We start from the raw sequence: 23091 nt of genomic DNA on the forward strand, positions 1-23091 counted from the left end.
TCATCCGACACAGTTCAAAAAACCTGGTTGGAGAAGTTCGTCGTTCATTTCGAGAGTCCCAAAAAATGACGCATTCTTACTGTATACAAAACTACACCTTAATCATAATAAAATTGAGAAAAAGTTCAACATAACAATTCAGTCAGTTCAACGGATATAAGCCATTCAATCTCGAAGACGATGACACCGACAAATTGTATGACAAAAAATGTAAAGGTAAAAAACAAAAAAAGTTCAATATCACAAATTCAATCAGTTCAACGGGTATAAGCCACTCAAGCTTGGAGATGATGACATTTGACAAATTGTACGATAAAAAATGTAAAGGAAAAAAACAAAAAAGTCATCAATCAGTCCAAGGTCTGACTATAGAAAAGTTCAAACTCTTTAGGTAAAATAGTTCGATGGATAAAAAACGGTATTGAAAAAAGATTACTCTAAAAATAGTTAAACGGCCATGCACTTTTTAAATCCGCATGGTGAAAAACTTAGCAATCCTGCTGAGTTAATCATCATCCATTCAATCTTTATGCGCGAATCAACTCTTGTCAAAATGTATGAGATATTACTGTCACAACTAGCTACTGTAGTATCGATTCAGTCATCAACACAAGCTTTAGTTATCTACCATGGCGGAGCGAATCTCCGGGGCCGCTGCGACTGTGGCGATGGTGTCAAGCCGCTCGATGAGCTGCTGCGCCGTGGGCCTTGCCTTGGGGTCGTCACTGACGCAAGCGCACGCCAGCTCCAGCACCCTTGCCGCCTCCTCCGAGTGCTGCCCCGACACAGCGGCGTCCACGGCCTTGTGGCCCCGCCCCTCCCGCTGCAGCCGCACCACCCACGGCATCACGTCCCGCGCGCCGAGCCGCACCGCCATATCCACGGGACGCCGCCCCGTCACCAACTCCACCAGCACCACCCCCATGCTGTACATGTCGCCCAGTACGTCGCCGCCGGTGAGTGCCCCTACTCCGGCGGGATGTACCCAGCGTGCCCACCATGTCCGTCGTCACGTGCATGTTGTCGCTCCCGCGCGCCAGCCCGAAGTCCCCGAGCCGCGCCTCCATCGCCGTGTCCAGCAGGATGTTGCTCGACTTCACGTCTCGATGTATCATCCGCGCGTCGCCGCCGTGCCGGTGCGCCAGCCCGCTCGACGCGCCCTGCACGATCCGTAGTTGCGCCATCCAGGGTAGGGGGTTGCTGGCGTCCACGCGCTCGTGGAGCCAGTGGTCCAGGCTGTTGTTCTCCATGTACGGGTAGATGAGGAGGTGGACGTCAGTTCGATGAGATGAGGAGTCATATGATCAGTTCGACGAGATTAAAATTATCAGTACAACCGCCTGAAACTGTTAGTTCAAAAAGGGTAACAGAATAATATTCTGTTACACGTAACATAATAGCCCAGATGTATGTATATATATGTATATATATATTGCTATTCTAAGAATGATCATGATGCCCTCATGTCCGTATTTTATTTTATCGACACCACTATCTCTAAACATGTGGACATATATTTCGATATCGGCTTTTGCTTGAGGACAAGCAAGGTCTAAGCTTGGGGGAGTTGATACGTCCATTTTGCATCATGCTTTTATATCGATATTTATTGCATTATGGGCTGTTATTACACATTATGTCACAATACTTATGCCTTTTCTCTCTTATTTTACAAGGTTTACATGAAGAGGGAGAATGCCGGCAGCTGGAATTCTGGGCTGGAAAAGGAGCAGGTATTAGGGGCCTATTCTGCACAACTCCAAAAGTCCTGAAACTCCATGAAATTCAGTTTTGGAATATATTAAAAATATTGGGTGGAGAAAGCACTAGAGGGGGCCACCCACCGTCCACGAGGGTGGAGGGCGCGCCCTACCCCCTGGGCGCGCCCCCTGCCTCGTGGGCCACCTGGAAGCCCCCCGATGCCCATCTTCTGGTATAAGGTGTCTTTCACCCTGAAAAAATCAGAAGGAAGATTTCGGGATGACGCGCTGCCGTCTGTTGGCGGAACCAACCTAGGCCTCCGGCGGAGCTATTCTGCCGGGCAAACATCCCTCCGGGAGGGGGAAATCATCACCATCGTCATCACCATCGATCCTTTCATCGGGAGGGGGTCAATCTCCATCAACATCGTCACCAGCACCATCTCCTCTCAAACCCTACTTCATCTCTTGTATCCGATCTTTGTCTCAAAACCTCAGATTGGTACTTGTGGGTTGCTAGAAGTGTTGATTATTCCTTGTAGTTGATGCTAGTTGGTTTATTCGGTGGAAAATTATATGTTCAGATCATTTATGCACATTAATACCCCTCTGATTATGAACATGAATATGATTTGTGAGTAGTTATATTTGTTCCTGAGGACATGGGAGAAGTCTTGCTATAAGTAGTCATGTGAATTTGGTATTCGTTTGATATTTTGATGAGTTGTATGTTGTCTTTCCTCTAGCGGTGTTATGTGAACGTCGACTACATGACACTTCACCATTGTTTGGGCCTAAGGGAAGGCATTGGGAAGTAATAAGTAGATGATGGGTTGCTAGAGTGACAGAAGCTTAAACCCTAGTTTATGCGTTGCTTCATAAGGGGCTGATTTGGATCCATATGTTTCATGCTATGGTTAGGTTTACCTTAATTCTTCTTTCATAGTTGCGGATGCTTGCGAAGGGGGTTAATCATAAGTGGGATGCTTGTCCAAGGAAGGGCAGTACCCAAGCACTGGTCCACCCACATATCAAATTATCAAAGTAACGGACGTGAATCATATGAGCATGATGAAAACTAGCTTGACGATAATTCCCATGTGTCCTCGGGAGCGCTTTCCTTTATATAAGAGTTTTTCCAGGCTTATCCTTTGCTACAAAAAGGATTGGGCCACCTTGCTGCACCTTGTTTACTTTTGTTACTTGTTACCCATTACGAATTACCTTATCACAAAACTATCTATTACCGATATTTTCAGTGCTTGCAGAGAATACCATACTGAAAACCGCTTGTCATTCCCTTCTGCTCCTCGTTGGGTTCGACACTCTTACTTATCAAAAGGACTATGATAGATCCCCTATACTTGTGGGTCATCACATTATATAACGAGTAAAGAGACTTGCCGGTAGCAAGATTGAACTAGGTATGAAGATACCGACGATCGAATCTCGGGCAAGTAACATACCGATGACAAAGGGAATAACGTATGTTGTCATAACGGTTCGACCAATAAAGATCTTCGTAGAATATGTGGGAGCCAATATGAGCATCCAGGTTCCGCTATTGGTTATTTACCGAAGAGGTGTCTCGGTCATGTCTACATAGTTCTCGAACCCATAGGGTCCGCACGCTTAACATTTGATGACGATTTGTATTATATGAGTTATGTGATTTGGTGACCGAATGTTGTTCGGAGTCCCGGATGAGATCACGGACATGAAGAGGAGTCTCAAAATAATCGAGAGGTAAAGATTCATATATAGGACGATAGTATTCGGACAGCGGAAGTGTTCTGGGGTTACCAGATACGTATCGGGTCACCGGAAGGGGTTTCGGGCTACCCCCGGCAAACTATATGGGCCTTATGGGCCAAGAGGGGAACACACCAGCCACAAAGGGGCTGGTGTGCCCCCCATATGGGTTAGCAAAATTGGAGAAGGAAAGGGGAATGATGAAAGGAAAAAGGGAATAGGATTCCCCCTTCCCCCTCTTCCCTTCCTACTCCGAATAGGAATAGGAAAGGGGGGAGGCCGAATTGGGAGGTGCCCAAGTAGGAGAATCCTACTTGGGGCGCCCCTTGGCTGCCTCCCCTCCCCTCCAACCTATATATATGAAGGGGGCACTGCTAGGACACACACCAAACATTGTTAGCCGTGTGCGGCGCCCCCCTCCCTCCACAGTTTACGCCTCCGGTCATATTCACGTAGTGCTTAGGCGAAGCCCTGCGCGGATCACTTCACCATCACTGTCACCACGCCGTCGTGCTGATGGAACTCTTCCTCGACACTTTGCTGGATCAAGAGTTCGAGGGACATCATTGAGCTGAACATGTGCAGAATTCGGAGGTGTCCTACGTTCGGTGCTTGATCGGACGGAACGAGAAGAAGTTCGACTACATCAACCACATTGTCCAACGCTTCCTCTTTTAGTCTACGAGGGTACGTGGACACACTCTCCCCCTCTCGTTGCTATGCATCTCCTAGATAGATCTTGCGTGAGCGTAGGAAATTTTTGAAATTGCATGCTACGTTTCCCAACAGTGGCATCCGAGCCAGGTCTATGCATAGATGATATGTACGAGTAGAACACAAAGAGTTGTGGACGGTGATCGTCATACTGCTTACCACCAATGTCTTATTTTGATTCGGAGGTATTGTTGGATGAAGCGGCCCAGACCAACCTTACATGACCACGTTCATGAGAGCGGTTCCACCGACAGACATGCAACTAGTTTTGCATAACGGTGGCTAGCTGGTGTCTGTTTCTCCAACTTTAGTTGAATCGAATTTGACTATGGCCAGTCCTTGTTGAAGGTTAAAACAGCAAACTTGACGAGACACCGTTCTGGTTTTGATGCGTAGGTAAGAACGGTTCTTACTAGAAGCATGTAGCAGCCACCTAGAACTTGCAACAACAAAGTAGAGGACGTCTAACTTGTTTTTGCAGGGCATGTTGTGATGTGATATGGTCAAGACATGATGTGATATACGTTATTGTATGAGACGATCATGTTTTGTAAAAGTTATCGGCAACTGGCAGGAGCCGTATGGTTGTTGCTTTATTGTATGAAATGTAAACGCCATGTAATTGCTTTACATTATCACTATGCGTTAGCGATAGTTGTAGAAGCAATAGTTGGTGAGACGGAAATGGCGTTACGATGGAGATCAAGGTGTCAAGCCGGTGACGATTGAGATCATGACAGTGCTTTGGAGATGGAGATCAAAGCCACAAGATGATGATGGCCATATCTTGTCACATATTTTGATTGCGTGTGATGTTTATCTTTTATGCATCTTATTTTGCTTAGTACGGTGGTAGCATTATAAGATGATCCATTACTAAAATTTCAAGGTATAAGTGTTCTTCCTGAGTATGCACTGTTGCGACAGTTCATCGTGCTGAGACACCACGTGATGATCGGGTGTGATAGGCTCTACGTTCACATACAATGGGTGCAAGACAGTTTTGCACATGCGGAGTACTCGGGTTAAACTTGACGAGCCTAGCATGTACAGACATGGCCTCGGAACACTGGAGAATGAAAGGTCGAACGTGGATCATATAGTAGATATGATCAACATAGAGATGTTCACCATTGATGACTACTCCATCTCATGTGATGATCGAACATGGTTTAGTTGATATGGATCACATGATCATTCAGATGACTCGAGGGATGTCTATCTAAGTGGGAGTTCTTCAGTAATATGATTAATTGTACTTAATTTATTATGAACTTAGTCCCGGTAGTATTTGCATATCTATGTTGTAGATCAATAGCTCGCGTTGTAGCTCCCTTATGTTTTTGATATGTTCCTAGAGAAAACTAAGTTGAAAGATGATAGTACCAATGATGCGGATTGGGTCTGTGATATGAGGATTATCCTCAATGCTGCACAGAAGAATTATGTCCTTGATGCACCGCTAGGTGACCGACCTATTATAGGAGCAAATACAGATGTTATGAACGTTTGGCAAGCTCGAAATGATGACTACTTGATAGTTTAATGCACCATGCTTTACGGCTTAGAACCGGGACTTCAAAAATGTTTTGAACGCCATAGAGCATATGAGATGTTCCAAGAGCTGAAATTGGTATTTTAGACTCATGCTCGTGTTAAGAGGTATGAGACCTCTGACAAGTACTTTGCCTACAAGATGGAGGAGAATAGCTCAGCTAGTGAGCATGTGCTCAGAATGTCTGGGTACTACAATCGCTTGAATCAAGTGGGAGTTAATCTTCCAGATAAGTTAGTGATTGACAAAGTTCTCTAGTCACTATCACCAAGTTACTAGAACTTCATGATGAACTATAATATGTAAGGGATGACGAAAACGATTCCCAAGCTCTTCGTGATGTTGAAATCAGCGAAGGTAGAAATCAAGAAATAGCATAAAGTGTTGATGGTTAATAAGACCACTAGTTTCAAGAAAAAGGGCAAGGGAAAGAAAGGGAACTTCAAGAAGAATGGCAAGCAAGTTGCCACTCCCGTGAAGAAGCCCAAAACTAGGCCCAAACCTAAAACTGAGTGCTTTTACTGCAAAGGAAATGGTCACTAGACGCGGATAAGAAGGATGGCAAAGTGAACAAAGGTATATTTGATATACATGTTATTGATGTGTACTTTACTCGTGTTCATAGTAGCCCCTGGGTATTTGATACCGGTTCAGTTGCTAAGATTTGTAACTCAAAACAGGAGTTGCAAAATGAATAGATACTAGTAAAGGGAGAGGTGACGATGTGTGTTAGAAGTGATGCCAAGGTTGATATGATCACCATCGCACACTCCCTTTACCTTCGGGATTAGTGTTGAACCTGAAATAAATGTTATTTGGTGTTTGCATTGAGCATGAATATGATTGGATCATGTTTATTGCAATACGGTTATTCATTTAAGTCAAAGAATAATTGTTGTTCTGTTTACATGAATAAATTTTTTTATGGTCATACACTCAATATAAATGGTTTATTAAATATCGATCGTAGTGATACACATATTCATAATATTGATGCCAAAAGATGTAAAGTGGATAATGATAGTGCAACATATTTGTGGCACTGCCGTTTAGGTCATATTGGAGTAAAGCGCATGAAGAAACTCCATGCAGATGGGCTTTTGGAATCACTTGATTATAAATCATTGATACTTGCGAACCATGCCTCATGGGCAAGATGACTAAAACTCTGTTCTCCGAAACAATGAGCGAACCACTGACTTATTGGAAATAATACATACCGATGTATGTGGTCCAATGAGTGTGGAGGCTTGTGTCAGGTATCGTTATTTTCTGACCTTCACAGATGATTTGAGCAGATATGGGTATATCTACTTAATGAAACACAAGTCTGAAATATTTGAAAAGTTCATAGAATTTCAGAGTGAAGTGGGGAATCATCATAACAAGAAAATAAAGTTTATACCACCTGATCGGGGAGGCGAATATTTCAGTTGCGAGTTTGGCCTTCATTTAAAACAATGTGGAATAGTTTCACAACTCACGCCACCTGGAACACCACAGCGTAATGGTGTGTCCGAACGTTATAATCGTACTTTATTAGATATGGTGCGATCTATGATGTCTCTTAATGATTTACCACTATCATTTTGGGGTTATGCACTAGAGACAGCTGCATTCACGTTAAATAGGGCACCGTCTAAATCCGTTGAGACGACACTGTATGAACTGTGGTTTGGCAAGAAACCTAAGCTATCGTTTCTTAAAGTTCGGGGTTGCGATGCTTATGTGAAAAAGATTCAGCCTGATAAAGCTCAAACCGAAATCGGAGAAGTGCGTCTTCCTAGGATACCCAAAAAGAAATTGTCGGGTACACCTTCTATCACACATTCGAAGGCAAGATATTTGTTGCTAAGAATGGATCCTTTCTAGAGAAGGAGTTTCTCTCGAAAGAAGTGAGTGGGAGGAAAGTAGAACTTCATGTGGTAATTGTACCTTCTCTCGGATTGGATAGTAGCTCATCACAGAAAACCGTTCTCGTGATGCCTACACCAACTAGAGAGGAAGCTAATGATAATAATCATGAAACTTCAGATCAAGTTACTACCAAACATCGTAGGTCAACCAGAGCACAATCTGCACCAGAGTGGTATTGTAATCCTGTTCTGGAAGTCATGTTACTAGACCATGATGAACCTATGAACTATGAGGAAGTGATGATGAGCCCAGATTCCGTGAATTGGCTTGAGGCCATGAAATCTGAGATAGGATTCATGTATGAGAACAAAGTATGGACTTTGGTTGACTTACCCGATGATCGGCAAGCCATAGAGAATAAATGGATCTTCAAGAGGAAGACGAACACTGATAGTAGTGTTACTATCTACAAAGCTAGACTTGTCGAAAAAGGTTTTTGACAAGTTCAAGGTATTGATTATGATGAGATTTTCTCACTCGTAGCGATGCTTAAGTCTGCCCAAATCATGTTAGCAATTGCCACATTTTATGAAATCTGGCAAATGGATGTGAAAACTGCATTCCTTAATGCATTTCTTAAAGAAAAGTTGTATATGATGCAACCAAAAGGTTTTGTCGATCCTAAAGGTGCTAACAAAGTGTGCAAACTCTAGTGATCCATCTATGGACTGGTGCAAGCATCTCGAAGTTCGAATATACACTTTGTAAGGTGGTCAAAGCATATGGTTTTATACAGATTTGTGGTGAAGCCTATATTTACAACAAAGTGAGTGGGAGCACTACAGCCTTTCTGATAAGTATATGCGAATGACATATTGTTGATCGGAAATGATGTAGAATTTTCTGGAAAGCATAAAGGAGTGTTTGAAAGGAGTTTTTCAAAGAAAGACCTCGGTGAAGCTGCTTACGTATTGGGCATCAAGATCTATAGAGATAGATCAAGACGCTTGATAAGACTTTTGATGAGTACATACCTTGATAAGATTTTGAAGGAGTTCAAAATAGATCAGTCAAAGAAGGAGTTCTTGCTTGAGTTGTAAGGTATGAAGTTGAGTAAGACTCAAAACCCGACCACGGCAGAAGATAGAGAGAGAATGAAAGTCATTCCCTATGCCTCAGCCATAGGTTCTATAAAGTATGCCATGCTGTATACCAAACCTATTGTTTACTGTCGGTGTCAAAACCGGCGGATCTCGGGTAGGGGGTCCCGAACTGTGCGTCAAGGCCGGATGGTAACAGGAGACAAGGGACACGATGTTTTTACCCAGGTTCGGGCCCTCTCGATGGAGGTAATACCCTACTCCTGCTTAATTAATATTGATGATATGGGTAGTACAAGAGTAGATCTACCACGAGATCAAGGAGGCTAAACCCTAGAAGCTAGCCTATGGTATGATTGTTGTATATGGAGTTGATGTCCTACGGACTACAACCCTCCGGTTTATATAGACACTGGATAGGGTTAGGGTTACACAGAGTTGGTTACAATGGTAGGAGATCTTGAATATCTGCATCGCCAAGCTTGCCTTCCACGCCAAGGAAAGTCCCATCCGGACAAGGGACGAAGTCTTCAATCTTTGTATCTTCATAGTCCAGGAGTTCGGCTGAAGGTATAGTCCGGCTACCCGAACACCCCCTAATCCAGGACTCCCTCAGTAGCCCCTGAACCAGGCTTCAATGACGACGAGTCCGGTGCGCAGATTGTCTTCAGCATTGCAAGGCGGGTTCCTCCTCCAAGTCCTTCATAGAAGATTGTAAACACCAAGAGTAGTGTCCGGCTCTACAAAATAAGTGTCCACATATTGCCATAGAGAGAATAATATTAACACAAATCAAATCTGCTGACGTATTCCGCAGTGGGTCATCACACTACGGCCAAGTCCTTTACTCGAATCGTTTTTTACTTTTCCACCTCAGCACGTTTTGCGAGGCGGTTTCCTTGGCACGTCTTGTCAAAGCAGAGATCGTGTACCCCCTTTACGGGATTCTCATCAATACGGACGTGGGTAACCCAACCGCGCCATTTATCACGGCGCTTGGGAGGCAAGCGAGTTTTACTAGGCTGGTGGGGACGCACAACCGCATCCGCCCACATAAGGGGATAAGGATCCACCTTTTTACCTACGCCTTCTTCCTCCTTTGCCTATCCATCTCCTGCGCACTCGAGCTCCAGCGCCCAAGCCCGCACTTCCCACCTCAACCTTCTCCAGCAATGTCCGGAGCGGGAGGCAAGTGGATGGTCTCCTCCGCCATGGAGGGCCAAGTCAAGAAGCTAAGGAAGGCCGGATACCTGTCTAAGGACATCACGCATCGGCTTCCCGAAAAGGGGCAGCTTCTCCCCACCCCAAGGCCCCATGAGAGGGTAGTATTTATTCCCCACTTCCTCCACGGACTAGGTTTTCCACTCCACCCATTTGTCCGGGGGCTCATGTTCTACTACGGCCTGGATTTCCACGATCTGGCCTCGAACTTCATCCTCAACATCTCGACATTTATCGTCGTGTGCGAGGCCTTCCTCCGCGTCCGCCCTCATTTCGGCCTCTGGCTCAAGACCTTCAACGTCAAGCCCAAGGTGGTGCGCGGCAGCCAGGCGGAGTGCGGAGGCGCCATGGCGGGCAAGATGGCCAACGTCCTATGGTTCGAGGGCTCTTTTGTGGAGACCCTAAAGGGGTGGCAATCGGGTGGTTTTACATCACCGAGCCACGCGATCCGAAATGGATCGCAGCCCCCGAGTTCCGATCCGGACCCCCCACGCGGCTTATGTCCTGGAAAGAGACGGGCCTGTCGTGGGGTGACGAAAAAGAGGTGACCAGATTGCAAACATGCATCCAGTCCCTGGTGAACAAGCCAATCCGGCTTGTTAATGTAATCCAGGTTATGCTCGTCCGCCGGATCCTCCCGTGCCAACAACGGGATTTTAATCTGTGGGAGTTCGACCCGGCGCAGCACCAAACCCTTAGCAGGCTCTTCGACACAATGTACGAAGATGCCTGGAAGGTGCTATTCAAGGGCGCCGAGGCTCCCGCATCCGCTTCCGAGGACCGCGGATACAGCTCGCAGCGTCATGCTAGCGAGGTAAGATGTCTTCACCTTTTACAGGATGTTAAGCTTTTTTCATAGTTTGACTCTATGCGGGATCTAAACTCCCTTACCTTTGACAGGCTTGGCGGGCGATATCCGGACCGATTAACTATCCGGCTCCGCTGCCCGAAGACCTAGCCCCAGCTCTACTAGTGAAGCTGCTGGTTCCGGCACCTTATGTGGTGCCGGAGAAGAAGGCCAAGAAGAAGAAGACCACGGGGAGTCGAAAGAGTGCCCGTAACGTGGTGGTGTCGGACTTGTCATCCGACGAGTCCGAGACGCCCTCTTCCCATGAAAACGAGGAGGAGGAAGAAGAAAACTCTCCCCCCCAGCAGAGGGAGGAGAGAAGAGGAAGGCCGCCCCAACGGGGGAGGACGAGGGGTCAAGGAAAAGGAAGACCCCTCCGCCGGACTACTCCCCCGACGCCAAAGAGGGCGAAGAGGAGTGGCCAAACAGGGCCAAGCGTCCGGCGAAATCGTAAGTTCAGATATTAGAGTAACTCATGATGTTCCTTTGTTGCGCAGCTTTCCCTAATGTCGAACGTAATTATGCAGCCCGCCCCGGGCCGAATTCAACGAATCGTCGAGCGGCTCCCTGGACTTATCGGACATGAACTCAATTCCGCCCGCTGTCTCCACCCGCACTGCAGACGATGCCGAAGTGGCATCGTGACAAGCTCCGGGGCAGGAGGAGGTGGTCTCGGAGGAGCCGCAAGGCAACCTCCTGGACTCCAGGAGTGAAGGGGATAAGGCCTCCCGGGGCTCCAAGTCTGGCTTTGTGCCGGACACCGCGCCGGAATCTTCCACAGTTCCAGACCGCGGTAGGCGAACTCCTTCCAAGAGGAGCAAGCCTTCTGAGCCGGTGGCCTCCGTCCAACCGGAGGTGCCGGACAATCTGCTGGAGGTGCTTGAGGGCGCCTCCATCAATGAGGGGCACCGTACTATTATGAGTACGGTGATCCAGACGGTTCGGTCAGCCAAGAGCGGACTGACTGAAGCTTGCGCTAGCCTTCTAACAGGCTTCGAGGTAAGTAAAAATATGTAAAAATATTATCGCATAGACAGTAGCCCCTGATGCTTTGTTTGGCGTTCGGAAAGAAAAGATGAATAGAGGATCTATTAAATTTCGCAGGAGTCTAACAAAAAAAGAGTCAATATGCGTATGCAAGCTTCGCTACTATCCACCGCCGCACTGACTGCAGAGGTGGGTGTCCTGAAGCAGGACCTCGAGCGGACCAAGCAAGAGCTCGGCCTTGCCAAGCGGCGGCTCAAGGAGAAAGAAGGTAAGAAATACCTTACAGAAAAAGTGCCTATAAAAAGGCGTGATTGGAAAATAACAGGATTGTACTGCTTATTGTAGGGGCCACGACTGAGGTGGCGACCCTTAAGCAGGCGCTGTCTGAGGCAGAAAAGAAAACGGCCGCGGAGCGCACCGAGCGAGACAGACTTGGGGCGCAGGTCGGCGAGGTGCAGCAAGAGCTTCAGGCTCTCATGAAAAAACATGAGAGTTTGGAGATTGAGTCAAAGGCGCAAGCATCCGAGCTCGCGACGGCCCTTGAGACTGCCAAGTCTGCCAAGGCCGAAGCCCAGAAGGCCCTCCAAGAGTTGGAGGAGATGAGGAAGATAGCAGCGGGTAAGGCATTCTTTATGCAAAGCAGAAATATAAAATTAAACTACTTGTTACTTACCCGAATCCGGAGCTCTCCAGGGGCATTCGCAGATCTTCCCCGCAGCGTATCCGACGCCGCCGCATTCTACCGAGCTGAAGAGGGCAGCTCGACGGAGAAGGTGTTTTGGTCTCAGTATTCTGAGGCCGGACACCCTGTGCCCTTGAGCGACCAGCTGAAACAGTCGGTCGAGCTCCACAAGGCGGCCAAACATGCCATGAAAGGCTTCATAGTTCGGCCGTGGCCCGGAGAGGCCCTGCCCGGGAGCTATTTCGGGCTGGTGCGGCGGCTGGTGGAGGCCTGTCTGAGGCTCGAGGTCATCAAGCGCTCCGTCTGCATCGAAGGTTCCCGTCGGGCCCTTGCCCGTGCAAAGGTGCACTGGGGTAAGCTGGACGGTGAGAAGCTTGTGAAGGACGGGCCGCCGCCGGGGAAGGAGCATCACAAGCCCGAGAACTACTACAAGGATGTTCTTGCAGGTGCCCGCCTTGTGGCGGATGAATGTACCAAGGATGTGATTTTTGAATGAACTCGCTCGTGTTTATACTGTGCGCTAAAAACTTGTTCATATGCGCTAAGCAATGCTTATTGAATTTAAAATATTACTCTTTGTGCGGCCGTTTATCAAAAAATTGAGAGATGGCCAGTCGTCGGCTTCTGCCCCCATGCCACTAGTGCTGGGGTGTTCGGGATAAACCTGAGCGCTCTTTTTCCCATAGTTGGGTCCTTCGAGGGAGGCGCTCAGCACAACGAACCAGGCAATCAGACTATAATGCTTGAACACTCTCACTTAGCTATAGAACTCTATAATTTTAAATTTCGGTGAAGCCCCTAGTTTGGAAGACCGAGTTCGGGGCGCTATCCACGCCTTGGCCGGACAAAGCCAGCTCCTCGCTCGAAGCGGCATAAGTCTTTAGGGACTCAAAAAACCTCTCGAACAGCGACCGGTCTCTCGCCTCATCATGACAGTCAGTTTTAGCTTTCTCCACTGAGGTGCTTAACCCAGCTGAACCGGGGCACAATCACAGTGGTTCTCCTAGTGCTACCTTAGCCGATATAGCGAAACGTAAGGCACCAAAACATAGGAGCCGGGCAAACCCAACTATTGACCCAAATCATGATTCGGAGCCGATGCATATAGTGCTATAAGTTCGGGGTGCCGCACTTGTGAAAGTGTATGGACTTCTCACACCATAATGAGGGGTACTGAAGCCCCTGGCGTGTTTGCCATACCATGGTGTACGGGTGCCATCATGTCATTTAATAAACATATATGTGAAAAGAGGATAATGCAAAAAATAGACAAAAAGCTATGCATTGTTTATAGAGGGGCTATTTATCAAAGCCGAACGATACAAATAGTGTGATAAGCAAAAAGATACTGGACTATTTAACATGTCCTGACCAAGGGCAGGCTGCGGAATTGTATTCAAAACAGGTATACTGCTCATAACAGAGACCACCTAGGAGTTCCATAATGCGGCATGGCTTGTCTGCCTCCCTGGATCTTGCATCGTTTGTGCGGCAGTCGAATTGCCGAACATGTCGTCCGAAGTATGGAGTCCTGAAAGTAAGAAAAAATTAAAAAAAGAATCCGACAGCCCCTAGTACGTTTTAAGCCGTATTTTGGGCGTGCCGTTATTGTGCCCCTTCCCCTGTGCCCATGGTATTTCAAGGGCGTAGTTATGTACGCGAGGCACTGGTTTCGCTATGTCGCGAGAGCTGGGGTTGGGGCCACATTGCTACGCTTGCTCAGAGCGTGCCACGCGGTCCTGCTGTGGGTTACTCCGGGCGCGCTTGGCAGTGTCTGGCTTTTTAACGGCCGGACTGGAGACTTGCCTAAGAAGGCTACTTTGTACTTCCGCTGCGAAAGCCGCCGTGTGCTCCTCCGTACGGAGGGAGCGTTTAGTGTTTCCCTTGACCATGATTACTCCTCGAGGGCCTGGCATCTTGAGCTTGAGATATGCGTAGTGCGGCACCGCGTTGAACTTTGCGAATGCGGTTCGTCTGAGCAGGGCGGGATAGCCACTGCGAAATGGGACTATATCGAAGATTAACTCTTCGCTTCGGAAATTGTCCGGGGATCCGAAGACCACGTCAAGTGTTACTGAGCCTGTACAGTTGGCTTCTACACCTGGTATAACGCCTTTAAAGGTCGTTTTTGTGGGCCTAATCCTTGAGGGATCTATGCCCATTTTCCGCACTATATCCTGGTAAAGCAGGTTCAGGCTACTGCCGCCGTCCATGAGGACTCTTGTGAGATGAAATCCGTTGATGATTGGGTCGAGAACCAATGCGGCGAAGCCGCCATGACGGATGCTAGTGGGATGGTCCCTTCGATCAAAAGTGATCGGGCAGGAGGACCATGGGTTGAACTTTGGGGCGACTGGCTCCATCGCGTATACGTCCCGTAGCGCACGCTTCCGCTCCCTCTTGGGAATGTGGGTTGCGTATATCATGTTCACCGTCCGCACTTGTGGGGGAAAGCCCTTCTGTCCATTGTTGTTCGGCGGCCTGGGCTCCTCCTCGTCGTCGCTGTGCAGCCCCTTGTCTTTGTTTTCGGCTCTTAACTTGCCTGCCTGCTTGAACACCCAACAATCCCTGTTAGTGTGATTGGCTGGCCTTTCGGGGGTGCCATGTATATGGCACAAGCGGTGGAGTATTCGGTCCAAACTGGACGGGCCCTGAGTATTCTTTTTGAATGGCTTTTTTCGCTGACCGGATTTATAGCCTCTGAATCCGGCATTGACTGCCGTGTCTTCATTGCTGTCGCTGCTAACGCGGCGTTTTTGCTTATTCTGATGTGTCCTGCCACTTTTGTCCTTGGTATCCGAATTACCAGGGTTCTTTGATAAGTTGTTACTGCGAGCTAGCCAGCTGTCTTCTCCCGCGCAAAAGCGGGTCATGAGTGTCGTGAGGGCTGCCATAGATTTCGGCTTTTCCTGTCCCAGGTGCCGGGTGAGCCACTCGTCGCGGATGTTATGCTTGAAGGCTGCTAGGGCCTCTGCGTTCGGACAGTCGACTATCTGGTTTTTCTTTGTTAGGAACTGTGTCCAGAATTGCCTGGCCGATTCCTCTGGCTGCTGAATTATGTGGCTTAAGTCGTCGGCATCCGGTGGTCGCACGTAAGTGCCCTGGAAGTTGTCGAGGAATGCGGCTTCTAGGTCCTCCCAAGAACCGATTGAGTCTGCTGGCAAGCTGTTAAGCCAATGCCGGGCCGGTCCTTTAAGTTTGAGTGGGAGGTATTTGATGGCATGTAGATCATCGCCGCGTGCCATGTGGATGTGAAGGAGATAATCCTCGATCCATACCGCCGGATCTGTTGTGCCATCGTATGATTCAATGTTTGCGGGTTTGAAACCCTCTGGGATTTTATGATCCATTACTTCATCCGTGAAGCATAGAGGGTGTGCGGCGCCTCTGTACTGGGCTATATCACGACGCAGCTCGGAAGAGCTATGTCTGTTGTGTTCGGCCCGGCCGGATTTGTTGTATCCGGAGTGAACATCATCGTCACGTGCCGTAGGGCGCCTACGCGATCCGTAGATCGATCTTGTTTGTCTTGCCTTATCCTCCAGTACGTCTCGCAGGTCTGGCGCATTTTCCCGTGCCTTAGTTGAGCGGCGTCGGGACATGGCTTGGGTGGAGGGCCGAGAGGCCTCTCTATCACGGCCGCGAGGTGGCCGGTCTGTCATGTCGTGCGCTGGTGATGTAGGTGCTTCCTCCTCTGATCGGGGTAGCGACCTGCGCTTTGGGTAACTCTTGGAGGGGCGTTCGAGTTCATACTCTTCGGCCGCAAGGACTTCAGTCCATCTGTCAGCTAGCAAATCTTGGTCAGCTCTAAGCTGTTGCTGCTTTTTCTCGAGGCTGCTTGCCGTGGCTAAAATCCTGAGTTTGAAACGCTCTTGTTCGGCGGGGTCTGATGGTACGACGAATTCATCGTCATCGAGGCTTGCCTCGTCTTCGGAGGGAGGCATATAGTTATCATCCTCGACCTCTCGGTCTGCCGCTGTCTCATGAGGGCTGGCTTCTCCATCTTCCTGTGCCGAATCTTGCTGGGGTGGGTGTTCTTCGGCACTATCCGGGTAGTATTATCTCCCGTGCCGGAATCACCGTTTTTGCTTTGGCGGGATTTAGAGCGGCGCCGCTGACGCCGGCGCTTTGGCTGTTTCCTGGAGGTGTCATCCCCCGCTATTCCATCGCCATCTCCATCTTTTGGAGTATCCACCACATATATGGCATATGACGAGGTGGCCTTCCAGCGCCCTACAGGTGCTGGTTCCTGTTTGTCTCCTACATTGTCGTCCATACCGTCGATGTCTTCGAAGCCGAAGTCAAGCATGTCGGTTAAATCGTCGACAGTGGCTACAAAGTGGGTGGTGGGTGGGCTTTGAACTTCTTCATTGTCCGTATCCATCCTCGCTGACCGTAATCCGGCCAGGGCTCTCCTGATAAAGAAAGAGACTTGAGAGAATTTAGGATGTCGCCGAAAGGCGAGTGCTGAAAGATGTCCGCGGCGGTGAACTCCATTATCGGCGCCCAATCGGATTCGATTGGCAGGGGCGCGGGGGGTTCGGAGTTCGGGGAGGAGTCCGGATCCTCGGAGTCACGGATCATGCAGAGTGCGGGGCTGGCGCTCGACTCGGTCGCCTTTGAGATCGCAGCCCCCGAGGTGACGTCCAACCACTCATCCTCGATTGGCGCAATAGGCTCTGAGTTAGGGGTCGGAACCGGTGCGTGTGCGGCCTCCAGGACACTGTCCGGAGGCAGAGCTAGATCATGCCCCTCGAGATAGTGCGGCGCGCTTGGCCGTGGCTCGAACCCGTCAAAGATCAAGTCTCCGCGGATGTCAGCCATGTAGTTTAAGCTTCCAAACCTGACTTGATGGCCAGGGGCGTAGCTTTCGATCTGCTCCAGGTGGCCAAGCGAATTGGCCCGCAGTGCGAAGCCGCCGAAGACGAAGATCTGTCCGGGGAGAAAAGTCTCACCCTGGACCGCATCGTTGTTGATGATCAAAGGAGCCATCGGGCCTAAAGGCGACGACACAGAGGAACTCTCAATGAAAGCACCAATGTCGGTGTCAAAACCGGCGGATCTCGGGTAGGGGGTCCCAAACTGTGCGTTAAGGCCGGATGGTAACAGGAGACAAGGGACACGATGTTTTTACCCAGATTCGGGCCCTCTCGATGGAGGTAATACCCTACTCCTGCTTGATTAATATTGATGATATGGGTAGTACAAGAGTAGATCTACCACGAGATCAAGGAGGCTAAACCCTAGAAGCTAGCCTATGGTATGATTGTTGTATATGGAGTTGATGTCCTACGGACTACAACCCTCTGGTTTATATAGACACCGGATAGGGTTAGGGTTACACAGAGTCAGTTACAATGGTAGGAGATCTTGAATATCCGCATCGCCAAGCTTGCCTTCCACGCCAAGGAAAGTCCCATCCGGACACGGGACGAAGTCTTCAATCTTTGTATCTTCATAGTCCAGGAGTCCGGCTGAAGGTATAGTCCGGCTACCCGAACACCCCCTAATCCAGGACTCCCTCATTTACCTTCCCATGAGTTTGGAAAAGGGGTACAATAGTGATCCAGGAATAGATCACTAGACAGCAGTCAAAATTATCCTTAGAAGACTAAGGAGATATTTCTCGGTTATGGAGGTGATAAAGAGTTCATCGTAAAGAGTTACATCGATGCAAGCTTTGACACCTATCTGGATGACTCTAAGTCTCAATATGGATTCATATTGAAAGTGGGAGAAATTAGCTAGGGTAGCTCTGTGCAGAGCATTGTAGACATAGAAATTTGCAAAATACATACAGATCTGAATGTGGCAGACCCGTTGACTAAACTTCTCTCACAAGCAAAACATGATCACACCTTAGTACTCTTTGGGTGTTAATCAAATAGCGGTGTGAAATAGATTATTGACTCTAGTAAACCCTTTGGGTGTTGATCACATGGCGATGTGAACTACGGGTGTTAATCACATAAAGATGTGAACTATTAGTGTTAAATCACATGGCGATGTGAACTAGATTATTGACTCTAGTGCAAGTGGGAGACTGAAGGAAATATGCCCTAGAGGCAATAATAAAGTTGTTATTTTATATTTCCTTATATCATGATAAATGTTTATTATTCATGCTAGAATTGTATTAACCGGAAACTTGATACATGTGTGGATACATAGACAAAACACAATGTCCCTAGTAAGCCTCTACTAGCTAGCTCGTTAATCAAAGATGGTTAAGTTTCCTAACCATAGACATGTGTTGTCATTTGGTGAACGGGATCACATCATTAGGAGAATGATGTGATGGACAAGACCCATCCGTTAGCTTAGCATAATGATCGTTAAGTTTTATTGCTATTGCTTTCTTCATGACTTATACATATTCCTTTGACTATGAGATTATGCAACTCCCGAATACCGGAGGAATAACTTGTGTGCTATCAAACGTCACAACGTAACTGGGTGATTATGAAGATGCTCTACAGGTATCTCAGAAGGTGTTTGTTGGGTTGGCATAGTTCGAGATTAGGATTTTTCACTCCAATTATCGAAGAGGTATCTCTGGGCCCTCTCGGTAATGCACATCATGATAAGCCTTGCAAGCAATGTGACTAATGAGTTAGTTGTAGGATGATGCATTACAAAATGAGTAAATAGACTTGTCGGTAATGAAATTGAACTAGGTATGAAGATACCGACGATCGAATCTCGGGCAAGTAACATACCGATGACAAAGGGAATAATGTTTGTTGCCATAATGGTTCGACCGATAAAGATCTTCGTAGAATATGTGGGAGACAATAAGAGCATCCAGGTTCCGCTATTGGTTATTCACCGGAGAGGTGTCTCGGTCATGTCTACATAGTTCTCGAACCCGTAGGGTCCGCACGCTTAACGTTCGATGATGATTTGTATTATATGAGTTATGTGATTTGGTGACCGAATGTTGTTCGGAGTCCCGGATGAGATCACGGACATGATGAGGAGTCTCAAAATGATCGAGAGGTAAAGATTCATATATAGGACGATAGAAGTCGTACACCGGAAGTGTTCTGGGGTTACCAGGTACATATCGGGTCACTGGAAGGGGTTCCGGGCTACCCCCGGCAAACTATATGGGTCTTATGGGCCAAGAGGGGAAACACACCAGCCACAAAGGGGCTGGTGAGCCCCCCCCATATGGTCTAGCCAAATTGGAGAAGGAATGGGGAAGGATGAAAGGAAAGGGGGAATAGGATTCCCCCTTCCCCCTCTTCCCTTCCTACTCTGAATAGGAATAGGAAAGGGGGGAGACCGAATTAGGAGCTGCCCAAGTAGGAGAATCCTACTTGGGGCGCCCCCTTGGCTGCCTCTCCTCCCCTCCAACCTATATATATATGAAGGGGCACTGCTAGAACACACAACAAACGTTATTAGCCGTATGCGGCGCCCCCCTCCACAGTTTATGCCTCCGGTCATATTCACGTAGTGCTTAGGCGAAGCCCTACGCGGCTCACTTCACCATCACTGTCACCACGCCGTCGTGCTGACGGAACTCTTCCTCGACACTTGATACGTCCATTTTGCATCATGATTTTATATCAATATTTATTGCATTATGGGATGTTATTACACATTATGTCACAATACTTATGCCTATTCTCTCTTATTTTACAAGGTTTGCATAAAGAGGGAGCATGCCGGCAGCTGGAATTCTGGGCTGAAAAAGGAGCAAATATTAGAGACCTATTCTGCACAACTCCAAAAGTCCTAAAACTCCACGGAAGTTATTTTTGGAAATAATAAAAAAATATTGACCAAAGAAAATAGCAGAGGGGGCCACACCCTGGCCACGAGGGTGGGGGCACACCCTACCCCCCTGGGCGCGCCCCTGCCTCGTGGGCCCCCTGGTGGCCCTCCGATGACCATCTTCTGCTATATGAGGTCTTTCGTCCGAGAAAAAATCATAAGCAAGCTTTCGGGACGAGACTCCGCCGCCACGAGGCGGAACCTTGGCGGAACCAATCTAGGGCTCTGGCTGAGCTGTTCTGCCGGGGAAACTTCCCTCCGGGAGGGGGAAATCATCACCATCGTCATCACCAACGATCCTCTCATCAGGAGGGGGTCATTCTCCATCAACATATTCACCAGCACCATCTCATCTCAAACCCTAGTTCATCTCTTATATCCAATATTTGTATCCAAACCTCAGATTGGTACCTGTGGGTTGCTAGTAGTGTTGATTACTCCTTGTAGTTGATGCTAGTTGGTTTACTTGATGGAAGATTATATGTTTAGATCCATTATGCGTATTAATACCACTCTGATTATGAACATGAATACGCTTTGTGAGTAGTTTCGTTTGTTCCTGAGAACATGGGAGAAGTCTTGCTATTAGTAGTCATGTGAATTTGGTATTCGTTCGATATTTTGATGAGATGTATGTTGTTATCCCTCTAGTGGTGTCATGTGAACGTCGACTATATGAAACTTCACCACTGTTTGGGCATAGATGGAGGCATTGGTAAGTAATAAGTAGATGATGGGTTGCTAGAGTGATAGAAGCTTAAACCCTAGTTTATGCATTGCTTCGTAAGGGGCTGATTTGGATCCATATGTTTCATGCTATGGTTAGGTTTACCTTAATACTTATGTTGTAGTTGAGGATGCTTGCAACGGGGGTTAATCATAAGTGGGATGCTTGTCCAAGTAACGACAGTACCCAGGCACCGGTCCACCCACATATCAAATTATCAAAGTACCGAACGCGAATCATATGAACATGATGAAAACTAACTTGACAATAATTCCCATGTGTCCTCGGGAGCGCTTTCCTTCATATAAGAGTTTGTCCAGGCTTGTCCTTTGCGACAAAAAGGATTGGTCCACCTTTCTGCACCTTACTTACTTTTATTACTTGCTACTCGTTACAAATTACCTTATCACAAAACTATCTGTTACCGATAATTTCAGTGCTTGCAGAGAATACCTTGCTGAAAACCGATTATCATTTCCTTCTGCTCCCCGTTGGGTTCGACACTCTTACTTATCGAAAAGTCTACGATAGATCCCCTACACTTGTGGGTCATCAAGACTCTTTTCTGGCGCCGTTGCTGGGGAGTGAAGCGCCTTTGGTAGGTGGAATTTGGTAAGGAAAAATTTATATAGTGTGCTGAAATTTACTGTCACTTGTTACTATGGAAAGTAATCCTATGAGGGGCTTGTTCGGGGTATCTTCACCCCAACCGGTAGAGAAAATAGTTGCTCCTCAACCTACTGAACCTACTGAAAATGTTTACTTTGGAATTCCTTCGGGTATGATAGACAAACTGCTAGCTAATCCTGTTGCAGGAGATGGAACATTACATCCTGACTTACACTTAATCTATGTGGATGAAGTTTATGGATTATTTAAGCTTGCAGGTATGCCCGATGATGTTATCAAGAAGAAGGTCTTCCCTTTATCTTTTAAGGGAGATGCATTGACATGGTATAGGCTATGTGATGATATGGGATCATGGGGCTACAAACGATTGAAATTGGAATTCCATCAGAAGTTTTATCATACGCATCTTGTTCATCGTGATCGTAATTATATATATAATTTTTGGCCTCGCGAAGGAGAAAGCATCACTCAAGCTTGGGGGAGGCTTAAGTCAATGTTATATTCATGCCCCAATCATCAGCTCTCAAATGAAATGATTATTCAAAACTTTTATGCTCGACTTTCTGACAACAATCGCTCCATGCTTGATACTTCTTGTACTGGTTCCTTTATGATGAAGACTATTGAATTCAAATGGAATTTATTGGAGAGAATTAAACGCAACTCTGAAGATTGGGATCTCGACGAAGGTAAGGAGTCAGGTATAACACCTAAGTTTGATTGTGTTAAATCTTTTATGGATACCGATGTTTTTCGTAAATTTAGCACTAAATATGGACTTGACTCCGAGATAGTAGCTTCTTTCTGTGAATCCTTTGCTACTCATGTTTATATCCCTAAGGAGAAGTGGTTTAAATATCATCCTCCCATAGAAGTAAAAGTAGTTGAACCTATTAAAGTTGAAGAAAAGACTATCACTTATAATGATCCTATTATTCCTACTGCTTATGTTGAGAAACCACCTTTCCCTGTTAGAATAAAGGATCATGATAAAGCTTCAACTGTGGTTCATAAAAGTAATACTAGAACTTATGCACCGCCTGAGCAAGTTAAAGTTGAACCTAATATTGCTATTGTTAAAGATCTCTTGGCTGATAATATTGATGGGCATGTTATTTACTTTTGTGATGAGACTGCTATTATTGCTAAACCTGGTGCTAAAGATAAACATAGACCTGTGGTAGGCATGCCTGTTATTCTGGTTAAAATAGGAGATCATTGTTATCATGGCTTGTGTGATATGGGTGATAGTGCTAGTGCAATACCTATTTCCTTATACAAAGAAATTATGCATGATATTGCACCAGCTGAGATAGAAGATATCTATGTTACCATTAAGCTTGCTAATAGAGATACTATTTCACCAATTGGGATTGTTAGATACGTTGAAGTCTTGTGTGGGAAGGCTAAATATCCTGCTGATTTCCTTGTTCTTGGTTCCCCTCAAGATAGCTTTTGCCCCATTATATTTGGTAGACCCTTCTTGAATACTGTTAATGCTAAGGTAGATTGCAAGAAGGATGTTGTTACTATTGGT

The 23091-nt window shown here is 47.0% G+C and overlaps 1 pseudogene; it reads right to left on the reverse strand.

The window, feature by feature from the left end:
* Positions 1–616: 616 nt before the first annotated feature.
* Positions 617–1067, reverse strand: LOC119333455 (annotated as a pseudogene).
* Positions 1068–23091: the final 22024 nt, after the last annotated feature.

Source organism: Triticum dicoccoides, chromosome 7A (assembly GCF_002162155.2).
Source record: "Triticum dicoccoides isolate Atlit2015 ecotype Zavitan chromosome 7A, WEW_v2.0, whole genome shotgun sequence".
Taxonomy (NCBI): Eukaryota; Viridiplantae; Streptophyta; class Magnoliopsida; order Poales; family Poaceae; genus Triticum; species Triticum dicoccoides.